We start from the raw sequence: 19,057 nt of genomic DNA on the forward strand, positions 1-19,057 counted from the left end.
AAAAATGTAACATAAAAAATTACATGCAAAAAAAATTATATTTGAAATAGACAGTTATTTGCATTTTGTACATTCAATATCTACCTGCAATGTCGGGTAATGCATGCCTATCAGGGGACACTTTACTACAAGCAACTAATATGAATATTAATTTCCTCTAATACAGCAGACAAAGAAAGGTTGACCATTTCATTGACACTGGTAGGGTGCTTGTCGAAAACTGTATTCTGTATATCTGTATGGCATGGTCAATGAATAATCATACTCACATATGCTGTCTACCTATACTCAACTGATCACAGGTATACCAGTTTGCACAGAGTTAGAATACCTAAGATGATACCTACAGGCAGTGCTTGACTTGGACTTAAATAGGTGCCGATACTCATTTTGGGTGCCGGTACTGTTTATATACAGTTGCAGGAGCTCCACAATACTTTTGAGATAATATTATATAAGAGGAACAGGAGCTCAAGCAGTAGAACATTTGAGGTGCCGGTACTTAGCTCCTTTGGCAGTGTGAGGTCCTGCCCAAGTCAAGCACTGCCTTCACACCTACTTTCTGGAGGGTCATCAGTACTGTCTGCTGAAAACTGCATTCCCTCTCACTGCATGGGGCTGTCAATTAATGCTCATAAATGTTTCATGTGTGTATGCCTCAGTTATTATAAGACACAAAACACATAAACAGCTTGTGGAAAACATTTAAAATCAGAACATTTTGCCATGGAAACCAATATAATGACATAACTCTGTGGTCACCCTTGACTGAACTGGCAAAAATAATTCATGATCTGAATTCACAAGTTCAAGGTAGGTACAACCCTTAACATATTCAGAATGAAAAGAGTCACAGGGATATCTACCTGCACTACAATTCAGTCACAGGTGTTGGGAGAGAGGGGACATAATGGGAACGCTGGCTTGTTATCAGAGAGGAAGAGGCAAAGCGAGAGTCTTTACTCTTTGCCAAAGAGGTCAATGAGAGAGTCGAATTTGGTCAACAAAAAAACAATGAATTTGCTACGTGAGGCTTATTTGATCCAATATAAGTTTGGTAATGGTTAGGTTGTTACGGGTGCACTGATATAATTGGATGCACGTAGCATTTCGGCAGAAAAAACATCAATTTTATATCCGAGTTGTGACAGTTGTGCACACGCGTATCTGGCCTCTCATTGGCTAGAATGGTCCCACCTGATCTCGCCACCTCCCGCCTGCCTTCCATCTTTGAGGACATGTATTACCATTGTTAGAGCGGTCACTCGATTATCTTGGAAATATAATAGATACTATTTATTGTTATGCATTGTTTCCAGGGGGACAGAGTTTGTGGTTGGATAGACAGGAAGTTGCATATTTCACAGAAGGATGTAGCTAGCTAGCTAAAAGATAAACCTTTATATTGAAAAATAAATGCGTCTATGACTCTGTGGTGCAAAGACACCAATGTTATTTATGTGTTGAGTTGAAAACCAACGCGTTGGACCTGTTTGGTAACATTACTCGTCGTCGGGATCCAGAAATCAGGTAACGTTAGCTAGCTAAAATGCTATCCAAGTTAGCAGGGGTGTAAATAATCTTTACGTCGATTCTGTTGCAAAACGTTTACTCAGACGGAAAACCTAAACCAGGGTTTCTATTGGACAAATGCAGGTAGGTCCCTCCTCATTTCGTTCTGTTTGTTTCCGTTTGGTTGTTAAACGGTAAACGGTTTCCGTAATGAATACACCCCTGGTTAACTAGATTGCTAAAACCACTGCAGAAGCCAGCTAACGTGCCACCTAATTTAACATATCACTGCGTAGCAGTCTGGACACAATGTATTGGCACAGACATGCCTTCGTGGGTTGGGAGTTATGACCACAGTATGTGCCCAATTTGACTGGAGCGCAGAACGAGTTTCCCAAGGCTGGAGCTTCGGCCTTCTCCAGAGCTCACGCCTCTATCACACTGAGTGTTTTGCATTTTGGTACCAGTAGTACATTCATTTCCAATGGCACGCTGCGTTTGCCTTGCAGCATTGCGTTGCAGAGGCAGTTGTAGTACGTTCTGTGTGGCGCATACATTGGATTTATTGAACATATGCATCAAACTGTAGGCGTAGACGGCTTGACAGAAATGGAAGGTAGAAGCTGAATGTTGAACTTTTGTTGTTCACATATTCAGATGATAGTGCATACCATTTTGTGCAATAACACTGTCGGTGTGCCTGCCCATCATGCATTTGTAGGCTACTTTTTTGACATTTTTATTTTTACTTGACATTTTTGTTTTTTTGTAGGATTTTTAAAATCTTTGTATTTTTTAAATATTTTTTTGTTATTACATATTTTTGTAGGCTACTTGTGTGCTGCTATAGAGTACCAGGTCAAACAAGAAATGGTTCCAATTGTTTTTCCACCATTCATTTTTCCCATAAGGGATTTTAGTAAAATATAGGCTCATCATGCACAGAACGAGCAGTATGGCTGGTGGCATTGTTATGCTGGAGGGTCATGTCAGGATGAGCCTGCAGGAAGGGTACCACATGAGGGAGGAGGATGTCTTCCCTGTAACGCATAGCGTTGAGATTGCCTGCAATGACAACAAGCTCAGTCCGATGATGCTGTGACACACCGCCCCAGACCATGACGGACCCTCCACCTCCAAATCGATCCCGCTCCAGAATACAGGCCTCGGTGTAACGCTCATTCCTTTGACAATAAACGCGAATCCGACCATCACCCCTGGTGAGACAAAACCGCAACTCTTTAGTGAAGAGCATTTTTGGCCAGTTCTGTTCTGGTCCAGCGACGGTGGGTTTGTGCCCATAGGCGACGTTGTTGCCGGTGATGTCTGGTGAGGACCTGCCTTACTACAACAGGCCAACAAGCTCTCAGTCCAGCCTCTCTCAGCCTATTGCGGACAGTCTTGAGCACTGATAGACGGATTGTGCGTTCCTGGTGTAACTCAGGCAGTTGTTGCCGTCCTGTGCCTGTCCCGCAGGTGTGATGTTCGGATGTACCGATCCTGTGCAGGTGTTGTTACACGTGGTCTGCCAATGCGAGGGCGATCAGCTGTCCGTCCTGTCTCCCTGTAGCGCTGTCTTAGGCGTCTCACAGTACATACATTGCAATTTATTTCCCTGGCCACATCTGCAGTCCTCATGCCTCCTTGCAGCATGCCTAAGGCACGTTCACGCAGATGAGCAGGGGCCCTGGGCATCTTTCTTTTTGTGTTTTTCAGAGTCAGTAAAAGGCCTGTTTTAGTGTCCTAAGTTTTCATAACTGTGACCTTAATTGCCTACCATCGGTAAGCTGTTAGTGTCTTAACGACCGTTCCACAGGTGCATGTTCATTAATTGTTTATGGTTCATTGAATGAGCATGGGAAACAGTGTTTAAACCCTTTACAATGAAGATCTGTTAAGTTATTTGGATTTTTAAGAATTATCTTTGAAAGACAGGGTCCTGAAAAAGGGCAGTTTCTTTTTTTGTTGAGTTTATATTTGTAAAAATGACAATTACAACAATACTGAATGAACACTTTTATGTTTAACTTAATATAATACATAAATAAAATCAATTTAGTCTCTAAATAATGAAACATGTTCAATTTGGTTTAAATAATGCAAAACCAAAGTGTTGGAGAAGAAAGTAAAAGTGCAATATGTGCCATGTAAAAAAGCTAACGTTTATGTTCCTTGCTCAGAACATGAGAACATATGAAAGCTGGTGGTTCCTTTTAACATGAGTCTTGAGTCTAAGTTTTAGGTTGTAGTTATTATAGGAATTATAGGACTATTTCTCTATACCACTTGTATTTCATATACCTTTGACTATTGGATGTTCTTATAGGCACTATAGTATTGCGAGCCTAATCTCGGGAGTTGATAGGCTTGAAGTCATTAACAAGCATTGTGAAGAGCTGCTGGCAAACGCAGGAAAGTGCTGTTTGAATGAATGCTTACGATTCTGCTGCTGCCTATCACCACTCAGTCAGACTGCTCTATCAAATATCAAATCATAGACTTAATTATAATATAATAAACACACAGAAATACAAGCCTTAGGTCATTAATATGGTCAAATCCGGAAACTATCATTTAGAAAACAAAACGTTTATTCTTTCAGTGAAATACGGAACCGTTCCGTATTTTATCGAACGGGTGGCAACCCTAAGTCTAAATATTGCTGTTACATTGTACAACCTTCAATGTTATGTAAAAATCGGGCAAATTAATTACGGTCTTTGTTAGGAAGAAATGGTCTTCACACAGTTCGCAACGAGCAAGGCGGCCCAAACTGCTGCATATACCCTGACTCTGCTTGCACTGAACGCAAGAGAAGTGACACAATTTCCCTAGTTAATATTACCTGCTAACATGAATTTAATTGAACTAAATATGCAGGTTTAAAAATATATACTTGTGTATTGATTTTAAGAAAGGCATTGATGTTTACGGTTAAGTACATTGGTGCAACAACAGTGCTTTTTTTCGCGAATGCGCTTTTGTTAAATCATCACCTGTTTGGCGAAGTTGAAGTAGGCTGTGATTCGATTATAAATTAACAGGCACTGCGTTGATTATATGCAATGTAGGACAAGCTAGTTAAACTAGTAATATCATCAACCATGTGTAGTTAACTAGTGATTATGTGAAGATTGATTGTTTTTTATAAGATAAGTTTAATGCTAGCTAGCAACTTACCTTGGCTCCTTGCTGCACTCGCATAACAGTGCACTCGTGGATTGCAATGTAATCGGCCATAATTGGCATCCAAAAATGCAGATTGCCGATTGTTATGAAAACTTGAAATCAGCCCTAATTAATCGGCCATGCACATGCTAACAGAAAGGAACAAGGTGGGTAGCTAACTGGCATTGTATCCAAGGATTTATAAACTAAAAACCTCTTTCAAGGAGCTTTCTGTTTTATAGGGTTATTTAGCCTAAAAATCTTTAGGCCCACCTATAGAAAAGGGAAAAAACACTCTCTGTAAATCAAATCAAACTGTATTTGTCACATGCGCCGAATACAACAAGAGTAGACCATACTGTGAAATGCTTACTTACAAGCCCGTAACTAACAGTGCAGTTCAAGAAGAGTTAAGAAAATATTTACCAAGAAAATATTTACCAAATAAACTAAAGTAAAAAATAATAAAAAGTAACTCAATAAAATAACAATAGCAAGGCTATATACAGGGGGTACCGGTACCGTGTCAATGTGCAGGGGTGCATGTTATCCGAGGTAATTTGTACATGTAGTTGGGGGTGAAGTGACAGCATAGATAATAAAGCACCTGTAGCAGCAGTGTTAAAAAGAAATGGGGGGGTCAATGTAAATTATCAGGTGGCCATTTGATTAATTGTTCAGCAGTCTTATGGCTTAAGGATATAAGCTGTTAAGGAGCCTTTTGGTCCTAGACTTGGCGCTCCGGTACCGCTTGCCGTGCAGTAGCAGAGGAAACAGTCTATGACTTGGGTGACTGGAGTCTCGGACAATTTTTTTGGCCCTTCCTCGGACACCGCCTATTATATAGCTCCTGGGTGGCAGGAAACTTGGCCCCAGTAATGTACTGGGCCGTACACACTACGCTCTGTAGCGCCTTACTGTCAGATGCCGAGCAGTTTCCATAACAGGCTGTAATGCAACCGGTCAGGATGCTCTCGATGGTGCAGCTGTAGAACTTTTTGAGGATCTGGGGACCCATGCCAAATCTTTTCAGTCTCCTGAGGGGGAAAAGGTGCTGTCGTGCCCTCTTTACGACTGTCTTGGTGTGTTTGGACCATGATAATTCGTTGGTGATGTGGACACCAAGGAACTTGAAACTCTCGACCCGCTACACTACAGCCCCGTCCACAATCAGCTCCTTGTGCAATGTCTTGCTCACATTGAGGGAGAGGTTGTTGTCCTGGCACCACACTGCGCCGAGAGGGTGTTCTCCGCTGCTGGCCTGCTCTCCAGGCACCATCTCATAAGCCTGAAGCCACAGACTCTGTAGACTGAGCCTAGTAAGGCATTTTTAGTTTCATTCATTCAAGTATTTCACAGTCTAAATGCACAATTTATAGACTAATGATTTTCTCAGGTTTTTGCCTGCCATATGAGTTCTGTTATACTTACAGACATCATTCAAACAGTTTTAGAAACCTCAGAGTGTTTTCTATCCAAATATCCTAATAATATGCATATATTAGCAACTGGGCCTGAGTAGCAGGCAGTTTACTCTGGGCACCTTATTCATCCAAGCTACTCAATACTGCCCCCAGCCATAAGAAGTTTTAAGCTATCTAGCATGCTCTGAACAACTGTGTGTAAGCGTAACTTGGGAAGTGTAGTGGAAGTGTAGTTCCATCGGATGGAGGCACTCTTAGCTGGTATGGATCTGTGCAAAACTGCTACAGTAAGTGTATCTTTTATTTGAAGGATTCTTTCTTGCTGATGAAAGATAAGGGCCATGTATTTCGAAAGCAGTATCGCAAGCGATGATTATGGACGTTTCTAAACGTTAAAACACAGATTGTAGTTGACATGAGAGTGGTGGGTGAAGCCAATGGCTGAAAACTGTAGGAAGAAGGCAGAATGCCGCCTACTAGTCAATCAACATCTAGGTCATTTAAAAAATATATTGTTATTTATTTAACTAGGCAAGTCAGTTAGGAAGAAATTCTTATTTACAATGACGATCAAACCCGGACGATGCTGGGCCAATTGTGCGCCGCCCTATGGGACTCCCAATCACGGCCGGATGTGATACAGCCTGGAATCGAACCAGGGACTGTAGTGACGTCTCTTGCACTGAGATGCAGTGCCTTAGACCGCTGCACCACCATTTCTCATGCCCAGTAGCTTGCCGGAAGATACCGACCGTTACGCTTGTTTACACTGAGCTGCACTGGGGTCAGAATGCGATCCTGGTTACATTAAGACACAGTGGAGCCGGTGCGAGATATGGGTCGGAAAATGTACCGTAATGCAGGGATGGGATATGCCTCTGTACTCCAGGTTTTACTTTTATCAACACTGCTCCATCTAAAAGTTTAAAATACTGCTAGTTTTCCAGGTTAAACAGCTCTTTTCGTCCTCATGCTAGCTTGTAGTAGCCACCGCAGCAATTTTGGAATGGCAGTGTCAGCCAATCAGCTCTTTTGTTGTTGAACACAACGTGTCGTCACTTGTTACCACAGCCACAAAGTCATAAACCCCGCCTATTTCTACCATTTCTTAATATCTGATTTTAAAGCTAACCCTAACCACACTGCTAACATTATGCCTAACCATAACCTTAAATTAAGACCAAAAAGCACATTTTTGTTTTCATGAATTTTTACGAGATGGGCCATTTTGACTTTGTGTGGTTTTTACTAGTTACCACAGCCACAATGTGCCAATCTATAATGCCTGCTGTGACTACTGCTAGCTAGCACAATGACAAAAAGGGCAGTAATGAATACACCCCAGGTAGTTTGGGTCCTGGATGCTGATTGACTTTTTGTCTCTCCCACGACGTTATTCCTCTCTTCTACAAAGTCCATCACAATTACATGCACATGGCCAATTATGCAAATTAGGTGATGACGTCATTTAGCGACTTTTGGGACAGCCAATAGCTACTTTCCTTACTGAGGAGTTGACAACACTGCCTCAAACTCCAACACGTATTTATGGACGCCGTTTGGGTCTTTGCGTGTCAAAAAAGACGACATCAAATAAGCTTTTAATTTGATGCGCCAATTAGCCAAATTCTATTATACAATGTTGTGCGTGCTGAATTTGCATGCGCAACTAAGCCAAGTGCCACCACCTAAGGTCAGTAGCACTGTCAATACTGTAAAACAATCAAAAAACAATTGGGCTACAAAGAAGCGCACACACACCGGCCACAATGTGTTTACAATACTGCGTTGGTAATAAGCCATTATTTGTTAGACCGAATGAAAAAACATGTGTGAGCATTTAAAAGAACAAGCAGAATCACAAATGTTCGCTAGGTTGTCCGACATTTTCCCCGACATGCAACCATCCCAGAGGCAGGGGAGAAAGGATGGTGATCCTGCTGGTTCTGTCTGCCTGCCAACCACATCCCAAGCAGTTTCACCTGATTAATCCTGCTGGTTCTGTCTGCCTGCCAACCACATCCCAAGCAGTTTCACCTGATTAATCCTGCTGGTTCTGTCTGCCTGCCAACCACATCCCAAGCAGTTTTACCTGATTTAATCCTAGCTAGTCGAAATACAGAATAATAATCAAGCATTTTGTCAACGTTGATAACAGTTTGGAAACTGGAGGTAGGCTGTCTCCCTACTGCGTTGACTTCGGTTTGCAGTATGACAAAGTCAATCACAAATGTCTTTGATACAGATATTATTAGCAACTTCTGGGATAGCTAGCTAAGTAGCTTTAGCCTGGTACTTAGCTAGAACCAATACAACCAGCCAGGAAAAATAATCAGAAACTGCAATCATTTTCAATATTCTTAGCAATGATTTAGGAATATATGTGACTACGTATTAGCTAGCCAGCCACTTGTTGTTCTATTGAAATCGAACTTCAGTTCATGAAAATAACTAGCTAACAAACTAAACAAGCTAGTCAGCTACCTAGCACTGTTGCCCCGAACTAGCGTTATAAGCAGCGAGCTAGCTTAATCTCGCTAGTGTGGCTTGACCGGGTCCGACCATCATCAAACAAATACGATTTGTTTTATAAATTAGGGGTATTTTAAGATGATGACACTTATCTAGATGGTTAGCTAGCTAACTATACAATGTTTCGGGGGGGAGAACATTGTTTGCATCCATCAGCTAGTTAGCTTTTTTTCTGCCCAGTACTGTGCCAGAGTTTGGGGAAGTGTGTCTGTCTCGTGCGGCAGGTGCAAGAGACAACTTTATCAGCATCAGAGCACGTGTCGGTGAATCGCTGTGACATATGAAATACGAGTGATGTTGTAATCAATGTGTAATAACGACATAAAACAATTATGAACGTGTTAAATTATTATGTGACGTGCAGTCATATTAAAGTCCTGATTGGTCAACAAGTTTATTTGGTGTGTCAAATAGTGTTATTTGACGTATCTTTTATGACACGCAAAGACCCAAACGTCATTCCATACTAATCTCATAAAACGTCTCAATCTCACACTATGTGTACTTCTAATTTGAAGCCTTTATACCTAATCTTTCACATTGTCTGGTTGCATAGATGTTTTCAGGAGTTTGCAGATTTGCATGTTGCCATAATAAATTCAGATAACTTAACCTTGTAAATTTGGTTAACCTTGTAATTAGTGCCAGTGGGTCATATAATTATATAGTCCTTGTTCCTCTAAAGAGGAGTTGACTAACAAATGTGTTTGTTAGGAATATCTTTGTCAGTAGAAATACCATTTAGGATACATAGTGATATTGTTTTTCCACACTCCACAGCATTCAACACGTTTGAAACCCACCCTCTTCCCCACTGCTTGGAATGCCAGAGATATTTAGAAGCCATGTTTGCTCTTGGATGGGGAGAGAAGGGTGAAACGTCACTTATAGAGGAAGACGTAATGTGGAACTGTGAAATTATGTTGTCTAGAATATGAATTGGATTTAGTCACTGCCTGTGGCATTTACTTATTCAGATCAGGTTTATTCTCCCACCAGGTGGAAATTAATTTGGTCATGTGCCTAAAAAGACGTACATAAAACAATATAATTCATTTAAAGTGCAATAGCTACACATTTCAATAAAATTGCAATATGTTGTGTACTTAAGGGATCAACAGACTATTTATTGTCTGTTGGAATAAAAGATTCCCCATTTCTTTCTGTTTTGATTTTCTTTTGAAGAAGTCTCTTTCCCCTTGTCCGGCTGCTGCTGTGACTGAATTTTGAGTGAATGGGATTAGTACTGTCCTGTAAAATGCTGTCAAGTTTTAGGAGGATGAGTTTTGTGTACAGGTTGGTGGCTGATTCATGATCTATACCAATTATCCTTCCTGCCGTCCTAATCAAGCGCTGAAGTTTGACTTGGTCTTGCATTCGCATGTTTCCAAACACGCATATCAGACCAAAGGACAGCACACTCTGCAGGACAGATTTAAAATCAAATCAAATTTTATTAGTCACATACACATGGTTAGCAGATGTTAATGCGAGTGTAGCGAAATGCTTGTGCTTCTATTGCCGACAATGCAGTAATAACAACAAGTAATCTAACCTAACAAATTCCACAACTACTACCTTATACACACAAGTGTAAAGGATAAAGAATATGTACATAAGATATTGAATGAGTGATGGTACAGAACGGCATAGGCAAGATGCAGTAGATGGTATAGAGTACGGTATATACATATGAGATGAGTACTGAAGGGTATGTAAACATAAAGTGCATAGTTTAAAGTGGCTAGTGGTACATGTATTACATAAAGATGGCAAGATGCAGTAGATGATATAGAGTACAGTATATACATATACATATGAGATGGGTAATGTAGGGTATGTAAAATATATATTAGTGGCATTGTTTAAAGTGGCTAGTGGTACATTTTTACATAATTTCCATCAATTCCCATTTTTAAAGTGGCTGGAGTTGAGTCAGTATGTTGGCAGCGGCCGCTAAATGTTGTGGTGGCTGTTTAACAGTCTGATGGCCTTGAGATAGAAGCTGTTTTCAGTCTCTCGGTCCCTGCTTTGATGCACCTTGTACTGACCTGTCGCTTCTGGATGATAGCGGGGTGAACAGGCAGTGGCCTGGGTGGTTGTTGTCCTTGATGATCTTTATGGCCTTCCTGTGAATCGGGTGGTGTAGGGTCCTGGAGGGCAGGTAGTTTGCCCCCGGTGATGCGTTCTGCAGACCTCACACTCACCTCTGGAGAGCCTTACGGTTGTGGGCGGAGCAGTTGCCGTACCAGGCGGTGATACGACCGACAGGATGCTCTCGATTGTGCATCTGTAGAAGTTTGTGAGTGCTTTTGGTGACAAGCCGAATTTCTTCAGCCTCCTGAGGTTGAAGAGGCGCTGCTGCGCCTTCTTCACAACGCTGTCTGTGTGGGTGGACCAATTCAGTTTGTCCGTGATGTGTACACCGAGGAACTTAAAACTTTCCACCTTCTCCACTACTGACGTCGATGTGGATGAGGGGGGTGCTCTCTGCTGTTTCCTGAAGTCCACATCATTCCTTTGTTTTGTTGACGTTGGTGTGGAGGATTTTCTGCTACACACATCCGAGGGCCTCACTCCTTCTGTAGGCCGTTCGTCGTTGTTGGTTTCAACGTCCTCCACTGTAGTGTCCTCGCAAACTTGATGATTGAGTTGGAGGCGTGCATGGCCACGCAGTGGTGGTGAACAGGGAGTACAGGAGAGGCCTCAGAACGCACCCTTGTGGGGCCCCAGTGTTGTGGATCAGCGGGGTGGAGATGTTGTTACCTACCCCACCACCTGGGGCGGCCCTCAGGAGTCCAGGACCCAGTTGCACAGGGCGGGGTCGAGACCCAGGGTCTCGAGCTTGAGACGAGTTTGGAGGTACTATGGTGTTAAATGCTGAGCTGTAATCGATGAACAGCATTCTCACATAGGTATTCCTCTTGTCCAGATGGGTTAGGGCAGTGTGCAGTGTGGTTGCGATTGCGTCGTCTGTGGACCTATTGGGTCGGTAAGCAAATTGGAGTGGGTCTAGGGTGTCCGGTAGGGTGGAGGTGTATGGTCCTTGACTAGTCTCTCAAAGCACTTCATGATGACGGAAGTGAGTGCTACGGGGCGGTAGTCGTTTAGCTCAGTTACCTTAGCTTCTTGGGAACAGGAACAATGGTGGCCCTCTTGAAGCATGTGGGAACAGCAGACTGGGATAAGGATTGATTGAATATGTCCGTAAACACACCAGCCAGCTGGTCTGCGCATGCTCTGAGGACGCGGCTGGGAATGCCGTCTGGGCCTGCAGCCTTGCGAGGGTTAACACGTTTAAATGTTTTACTCACCTCGGCTGCAGTGAAGGAGAGCCCGCAGGTTTTGGTAGCGGGCCGTGTCAGTGGCACTGTATTGTCCTCAAAGCGGGCAAAAAAGTATTTAGCCTGTCTGGGAGCAAGACATCCTGGTCCGCGACGGGGCTGGTTTTCTTTTTGTAATCCGTGATTGACTGTAGACCCGCCACATACCTCTTGTGTCTGAGCTGTTGAATTGCGACTCTATTTTGTCTCTGTACTGGGACTTAGCCTGTTTGATTGCTTGCGGAGAGAATAACTACACTGTTTGTATTCGGTCATGTTTCCGGTCACCTTGCCCTGGTTAAAAGCAGTGGTTCGCGCTTTCAGTTTCACGCGAATGCTGCCGTCAATCCCGGTCTGGTTTGGGAATGTTTTAATCGTTGCTGTGGGTACGACATCGTCAATGCACTTCCTAATGAACTCGCTCACCGAATCAGCATATTCGTCAATGTTGTAGTTGGACGCAATGCGGAAACATATTCCAATCCGCGTGATCGAAGCAGTCTTGAAGCGTCGAATCAGATTGGTCGGACCAGCGTTGAACAGACCTGAGCGCGGGAGCTTGTTGTTTTAGTTCTGTTTGTAGGTGGAATCAACAAAATGGAGTCGTGGTCAGCTTTTCCGAAAGGAGGGCGGGGGAGGGCCTTATATGCGTCGCGGAAGTTAGTATAACAATGATCCAGGGTTTTTACAGCCCTGTATGCACAATCGATATGCTGATAGAATTTAGGGAGTTTTGTTTTTAGATTAGCCTTGTTAAAATTTATAGAACATTTGTAAGATATGGCAGTCAACATTTAAAATGGTTCAGTTTGCGTAAAAAGAAAACCTTTGCAAAGGCACAGTCATTGGATTTCAGCTTGTCTATTTCGATTCCCAGGTACTTATATGTGGTCACTCTATCGACTGATTCCCATTGATCTTCGTAGGGGTGTGGAGTTCTATTCCTTCAGAAATCAATTTCCATCTCTTTGTTTTCTTAACGTTAATTTCAAGAGAAGTCTCTCTGCACACCACTGATGAATTTAGCTGTTTCTCTGTCAAAACCTTGAAGAGAGGCTTGGTCTGAGTGGAGTAAACCCACAACAGCGATGCATCTGCAATTAAAGAAATGTGTGGGCTGCGTCAGAGGTTTGACAATCGTTTGTGTACAGTATGGTGAAGTACGCAAGGTTGAGGGGCTGCCGTATTTACCATTCTAGGTGTAGAGATGACGGATTTAAACTTCACTTGTTGAGTACGGTTCACAAGGAACTATTAATTCACTTGCTCAGTAGAGAGTTGACACCCAAATTCACCAGCTTGTCCACAGTAGGTGGGGTTGGATGGTGTTATTTATTTATTTCACCTTTATTTAACTAGGTAGTTGTTGATATCACAAGTTTACTGGAGAACTGAGACGATAGTAGACTCTGGACAGGGTGGATTAGGTTTAATTAAAAGCAATTTATTCAGAGGTAAAGATATCTGAAATAGCGTGCACGGACCCTTTCATCAAGCTCAAATGGAACTATCCGAAAGAAGCCCAGATAACAGAGTGCATAGACATTTTATACAAAGATAGAAAGTAGGTTGAGTCTGGAAGTTCTTGTCCTCTGGTTGGTCCTGATGAGTTGGGCGAGGTCCCCTTCAGGCTAGTATCCTGTCTCATTGGCTCTGAGTAGATTTCTTTTGTTTCCAGAAATGTTCAGCTAAAACAGGAGATTAGGTGTGTGCGTAGATGTTCCTATTTTGACATTTCTGTGTGTCTCTGTAAAATGTTCAGACTGAAGAGGAGATTTTGTGTGTGCGTAGATGTTCCTGTCTTATCAGTGTTTATGAAAGGTTTGCGTCAGCCCTCTGTCCTTGAGTATGTGTGTGTCTCAGTATCTCGTGATATGCAGTACCAGGCACCCTTTTCTTATCAGTCTTTATGAAAGGCCTGTGTCAGCCATCTGTCTCTGGGTGTGTGTGGGTCTCAGTATCTGCTTATGAGTTTGTGAGAAACCCTGTTTGGAAAGAAGTTAGTTATAACAATKTAATAGCAAATATGCTTGTGTTATAATAAATGATATTTATTACATAGTTGAGAATAAGTTCTCATTTACAACTGCGACCTGGCCAAGATAAAGCAAAGCAGTGCAACACAATCAACAACAGAGTTACACATGGAACAAACAAGCGTACAGTCAATAACACAATAGATTAAAAAAAGAAAAGTCTATATACAGTGTGTGCAAATGGCGTGAGGGGGTAAGGCAATAAATAGACCATAGTAGCAAGTAATTACAATTTAGCAAATTAACACTGGAGTGATAGATGTGCAGATGATGATGTGCAAGTAGAAATACTGGTGTGCAAAAGAGCAGAAAAGTACATCAAAACAATATTGGGATGAGGTAGGTAGATTGGATGGGCTATTTACAGATGGGCTATGTACAGCTGCAGCGATCGGTTAGCTGCTCGGATAGCTGATGTTTAAAGTTAGTGAGGGAAATATAAGTCTCCAGCTTCAGCGATTTTTGCAATTCGTTCCAGTCATTGGCAGCAGAGAACTGGAAGGAAAGGCAGCCAAAGGAGGTGTTGGCTTTGGGAATGACCAGTGAGATATACCTGCTGGAGCGCATGCTACGGGTGGGTGTTGTTATCGTGACCAGTGAGCTGAGATAAGGCGGAGCTTTACCTAGCAAAGACTTATAGATGACCTATAGCCAGTGGGTCTAGCGACGAATATGTAGCGAGGGCCAGCCGATTTTAGAGCATACAGGTCGCAGTGGTGGGTGGTATATGGGGCTTTGGTGACAAAAACGGATGGCACTGTGATAGACTGCATCCAGTTTGCTGAGTAGAGTGTTGGAGGCTATTTTGTAAATGACATCGCCGAAGTCGAGAATCGGTAGGATGGTCAGTTTTACTAGGGTATGTTTGGCGGCGTGAGTGAAGGATGCTTTGTTGCGGAATAGAAAGCCAATTCTAGATTTAATTTTGGATTGGAGATGTTTAATATGAATCTGGAAGGAGAGTTTACAGTCTAGTCAGACACCTAGGTATTTTTAGTGTCCACATATTCTAAGTCAGAACCGTCCAGAGTAGTGATGCTAGTCGGCGGGCGGGTGCGGGCAGTGATCGGTTGAAGCTATTTTACTAGCGTTTAAGAGCAGTTGGAGGCCACGGAAGGAGTGTTGTATGGCATTGAAGCTCGTTTGGAGGTTTGTTAACACAGTGTCCAAAGGGACAGATGTATACAGAATGGTGTCGTCTGCGTAGAGGTGGATCAGGGAATCACCCGCAGCAAGAGCGACATCTTTGATATATACAGAGAAAAGAGTCGGCCCGAGAATTGAACCCTGTGGTACCCCCATAGAGACTGCCAGAGGTCCGGACAACAGGCCCTCCGATTTGACACACTGAACTCTGTCTGAGAAGTAGTTGGTGAACCATGCGAGGCAGCCATTTGAGAAACCAAGGCTGTTGAGTCTGCCGATAATAATACAGTGATTGACAGAGTTGAAAGCCTTGGCCAGGTCGATGAAGACGGCTGCACAGTACAATATTTTATCGATGGCGGTTATGATATAGTTTAGTACCTTGAGCGTGGCTGAAGTGCACCCGTGACCAGCTCGGAAACCGGATTGCACAGCGGAGAAGGTACGTGGGATTCGAAATGGTCAGTGATCTGTTTATTAACTTGGCTTTCGAAGACTTTAGGAAGGCAGGGCAGGATGGATATAGGTCTCTAACAGTGTGGGTCTAGAGTGTCACCCCCTTTGAAGAGGGGGATGACCGCGGCAGGTTTCCAATCTTTAGGGATCTCAGACGATACGAAAGAGAGGTTGAACAGACTGGTAATAGGGGTTGCAATAATTTCGGCAGATCATTTTAGAAAGAGAGGGTCCAGATTGTCTAGCCCAGCTGATTTGTACGGGTCCAGGTTTTGCAGCTCTTTCAGAACATCTGCTATCTGGATTTGTGTGAAGGAGAAGCTGGGGAGGCTTGGAGCTGTTGGCTTGGGTTGGGGTAGCCAGGAGGAAAGCATTGCCAGCCGTAGAGAAATGCTTGTTGAAATTCTCGATTATCGTGGATTTATCGGTGGTGACAGTGTTACCTAGCCTCAGTGCAGTGGGCAGCTGGGAGGAGGTGCTCTTGTTCTCCATGAACTTTACAGTGTCCCAGAACCTTTTGGAGTTAGAGCTACAGGATGCAAATTTATGTTTGAAACAGCTAGCCTTAGCTTTCCTAACTGCCTGTCTATATTTGTTCCTAACTTCCCTGAACAGTTGCATATCGCGGGGACTATTCGATGCTATTGCAGTCCGCCACAGGAAGTTATTGTGCTGGTTGAGGGCAGACAGGTCTGGAGTGAACCAAGAGTTATATCTATTCCTAGTTCAACATTTTTTGAATGGAGCATGCTTATTTAAGATGGTGAGGAAGGCACTTTTAAAGAATAACCAGGCATCCTCTACTGACGGGATGAGGTCAATGTCATTCCAGGATACCCCGGCCAGGTCGATTAGAAAGACCTGTTCGCTGAAGTGTTTTAGGGAGCGTTTGACAGTGATGAGGGGTGGTCGTTTAGATAGGACAGTGGTGTGGGGCCTGATCACCTCCATGAAAGCACTGTAACAAAGCGTTTTAAAACGTTGAGCAACGTAAAGTAAACATTTTCATTTTATCAGACCAATCCAGGCACTCCCAGTTTCCATCTGCTTTCTTCCATTTTGTTGACTATTGAACACGACCCAGGCCCTTCCTCATTGCTGGACCCATCACAGCAGCTGAGCTTCTCCACCCAATCCCCCCCATATAAATGGATGGTGATTTATCCAAGGTGCTGCTGCAAGAGCACTAATCAGTGCTAATCTGTTCTGGGCCAGATTAGCGCGTTGTTATCCTACATCTCTCATTTTCCTCTCTCTACAAAGGAGGCTCCTTCTGTGTTCCCTCTGTTTGAACACTTTTCAACCAGTGTGTCTTGATTATTGTTCTCGTCTCGTGGGGATCTGGTGCGAAGCCGTCGCCGACTAGCTCTTTCGTTTCTCACCTGAGTTGCTTTCCTGTTGCGCAGATGGACGCTCCCTCCTCATCCTCCTCTTTTCCTTGGGATTTAGTGTTCATGCTGTCATCATAATTTGTCTCCTATGCGTATTAGCATGAGTCTCAGGCACCGTGGACACTGACTCCTCCTCGTCCTTCTCTTAAAACGCTTTGGAGATTTTCATCGCTTTTTCTTTTCCGTGATCCTTTTTTCTTTCCTTTGGGGGGGGGGGGGATAATCAAGGRGGGGGGTGAAGATGCTGAACCAGGGGGCCGTGATGCTCTTTACAGGGCTGTGTGGGGCACTGGTGGTGCTGGCGATCGCCTACTATACCTACTGGTAAGTCCTGTTGAGGGAGCAGTCGAGGATCGCGCCAGAACTTATAAGAACTTTATAGACATGACTGGTACGTTTGTTGACTCCAACTGCGTGAGGCTGTGGGCAACCACAAACTATCAATTAAAATCTATTCAACTGCCTGACTCTGGTTTTAGTAGACTGGGCTTGGTTGGTTGTTGACTTCTGTGGGTTTGTCTTATTTGTTCAGACGTGGCTCGGGAACTTCTGCTGCGTAACATCTTGGCCAAGTTTAGCCTGTTTTGGCCTTCGGAAGGACAATGGAGGCCAGGTTGTTTCTCCCTGTTAATCAGTTTAGCCCTGAGTGGCTATTGCTAATCTCTGCCACATCCCACATCCAATCAGGCCTTGTGTGTGTGTGTGTGTGTGTGTTTACCCTTGCATACTTGGTAGCCTGTTAAATGGCATTAACCTGGTACATAATCAATGGCAATTTACATCCTTTGCCTGCCATGTAGGCTAGGCCAGGGGTTGTAAATCTTTTCTGTTTCAAGACTCACTGAAACGCTTAAACAAATATATGGGGACCCCCTACATCAGAAATCCCATTAAGACACTTATAAAAATGACATTTCACAATGTGTTAATGCCTACATACATACTATATGTGAGATGTTTGTAGTTGTATCTACTGAAATCTGCCTGAGGCCTCCTAGTTGGCAAACAGTGGACTTCTTAGGAAATGTTTGGGTAAATCATCAAATAACACGATGACTCCATCTGGTCTCAAACTAATAGACAAGCAGCCTATACAAGCACCATGCCCATAGAAAGCAAGAGATGCGTTGAGAGACAACTGAACATCCCCAAAATGTCTAGGCCTGTGTATAGACTTTAAAAAAACAAACACGTGTTCTATTTCTTCCACTCAATTTAGTTCAGTGATTAGAATAGTGTGTGTCGGGGGGAGACGAAAGCTGGACGTGGTCTCCCCCACCCTCCTTATACCTGGGAAAAATTATAGCTGAACTTTTTTAACCTCTTTGTGTGCGTGTGTGTCACTCAGTTCGTTGGCCCAGTATTGACGGCCAGCCATTCGTCTGAGGGGATCAGGTGATGGCAGACATCCCCACCCCCCCCTCCCTCTCCCCATCCCCCCTCACCAGGCAGCGCTTTGGCAGGCAGGCTGAGGGAGCGTCTCCCTCTCCTTTTGTCTCTCTCTCCTTTTTGTTCTGTGTGGGGACAAGTTTCCCACTCTGCTAATGGACGGCCTTGTGAGATGTCATTAGTCTCTTAGGCAAGACTCCGAAGTTCACCCATGTTTACTGAGGAGCGCTGGTGTTTCTCGAGCTCTTTTTCCCACTATTTGTAATTCTCACTCTGTTCCTGTCTGTGGGCAAAGCGAAGGCTTCACACTTTGACAAAACTACTTGCTCTCTCTTCCAGAACAAGGTTAGTGGTATTTATGCTCATTTCCCAGGGGCTATTGGTGTGAATGGGATGTTATTTTACGAATATTGACATCGTTGGACGATGGAATTACTAGTCAAAGAAAAAATGTCTCCGTGTTAACTCAATCACCTGTTTGACTGTGAACTGATGCTCCTACTGTAGAGAAATAGATAGGCTATACCGGTAGTTAAAATGTTAAGCATGCATGCTATTATCTCCTTGCAGATGCCAGACGCACTGTATCAACTGTTCGTATTATAATTAAACTGTTTGCAGAGTTGATATTGCCGGCTACAGTTTTTACGTTTGACCGCCGTGGTTGTTTGGTGAAGGAA

At 43.4% G+C, this 19,057-nt stretch overlaps 1 protein-coding gene across 2 annotated transcripts in view; it reads left to right on the forward strand.

The window, feature by feature from the left end:
* The first annotated feature begins 1,320 nt into the window (after positions 1-1,320).
* Positions 1,321-19,057, forward strand: part of LOC111971005 (1-acyl-sn-glycerol-3-phosphate acyltransferase gamma) — a 30,165-nt gene continuing 12,428 nt past the window's right edge. The window contains exon 1 of one of the 2 annotated variants that reach the window (XM_023997803.3): positions 1,321-1,530. The gene's annotated coding sequence lies outside the window, so the exon portion shown is untranslated. Of the gene's footprint in view, positions 1,531-18,477; positions 18,723-19,057 lie in introns of those variants that run through there. The other variant, XM_023997802.2, reaches the window with a different exon arrangement.

This window comes from Salvelinus sp. IW2-2015, linkage group LG12 (assembly GCF_002910315.2).
Source record: "Salvelinus sp. IW2-2015 linkage group LG12, ASM291031v2, whole genome shotgun sequence".
NCBI lineage: Eukaryota > Metazoa > Chordata > Actinopteri > Salmoniformes > Salmonidae > Salvelinus > Salvelinus sp. IW2-2015.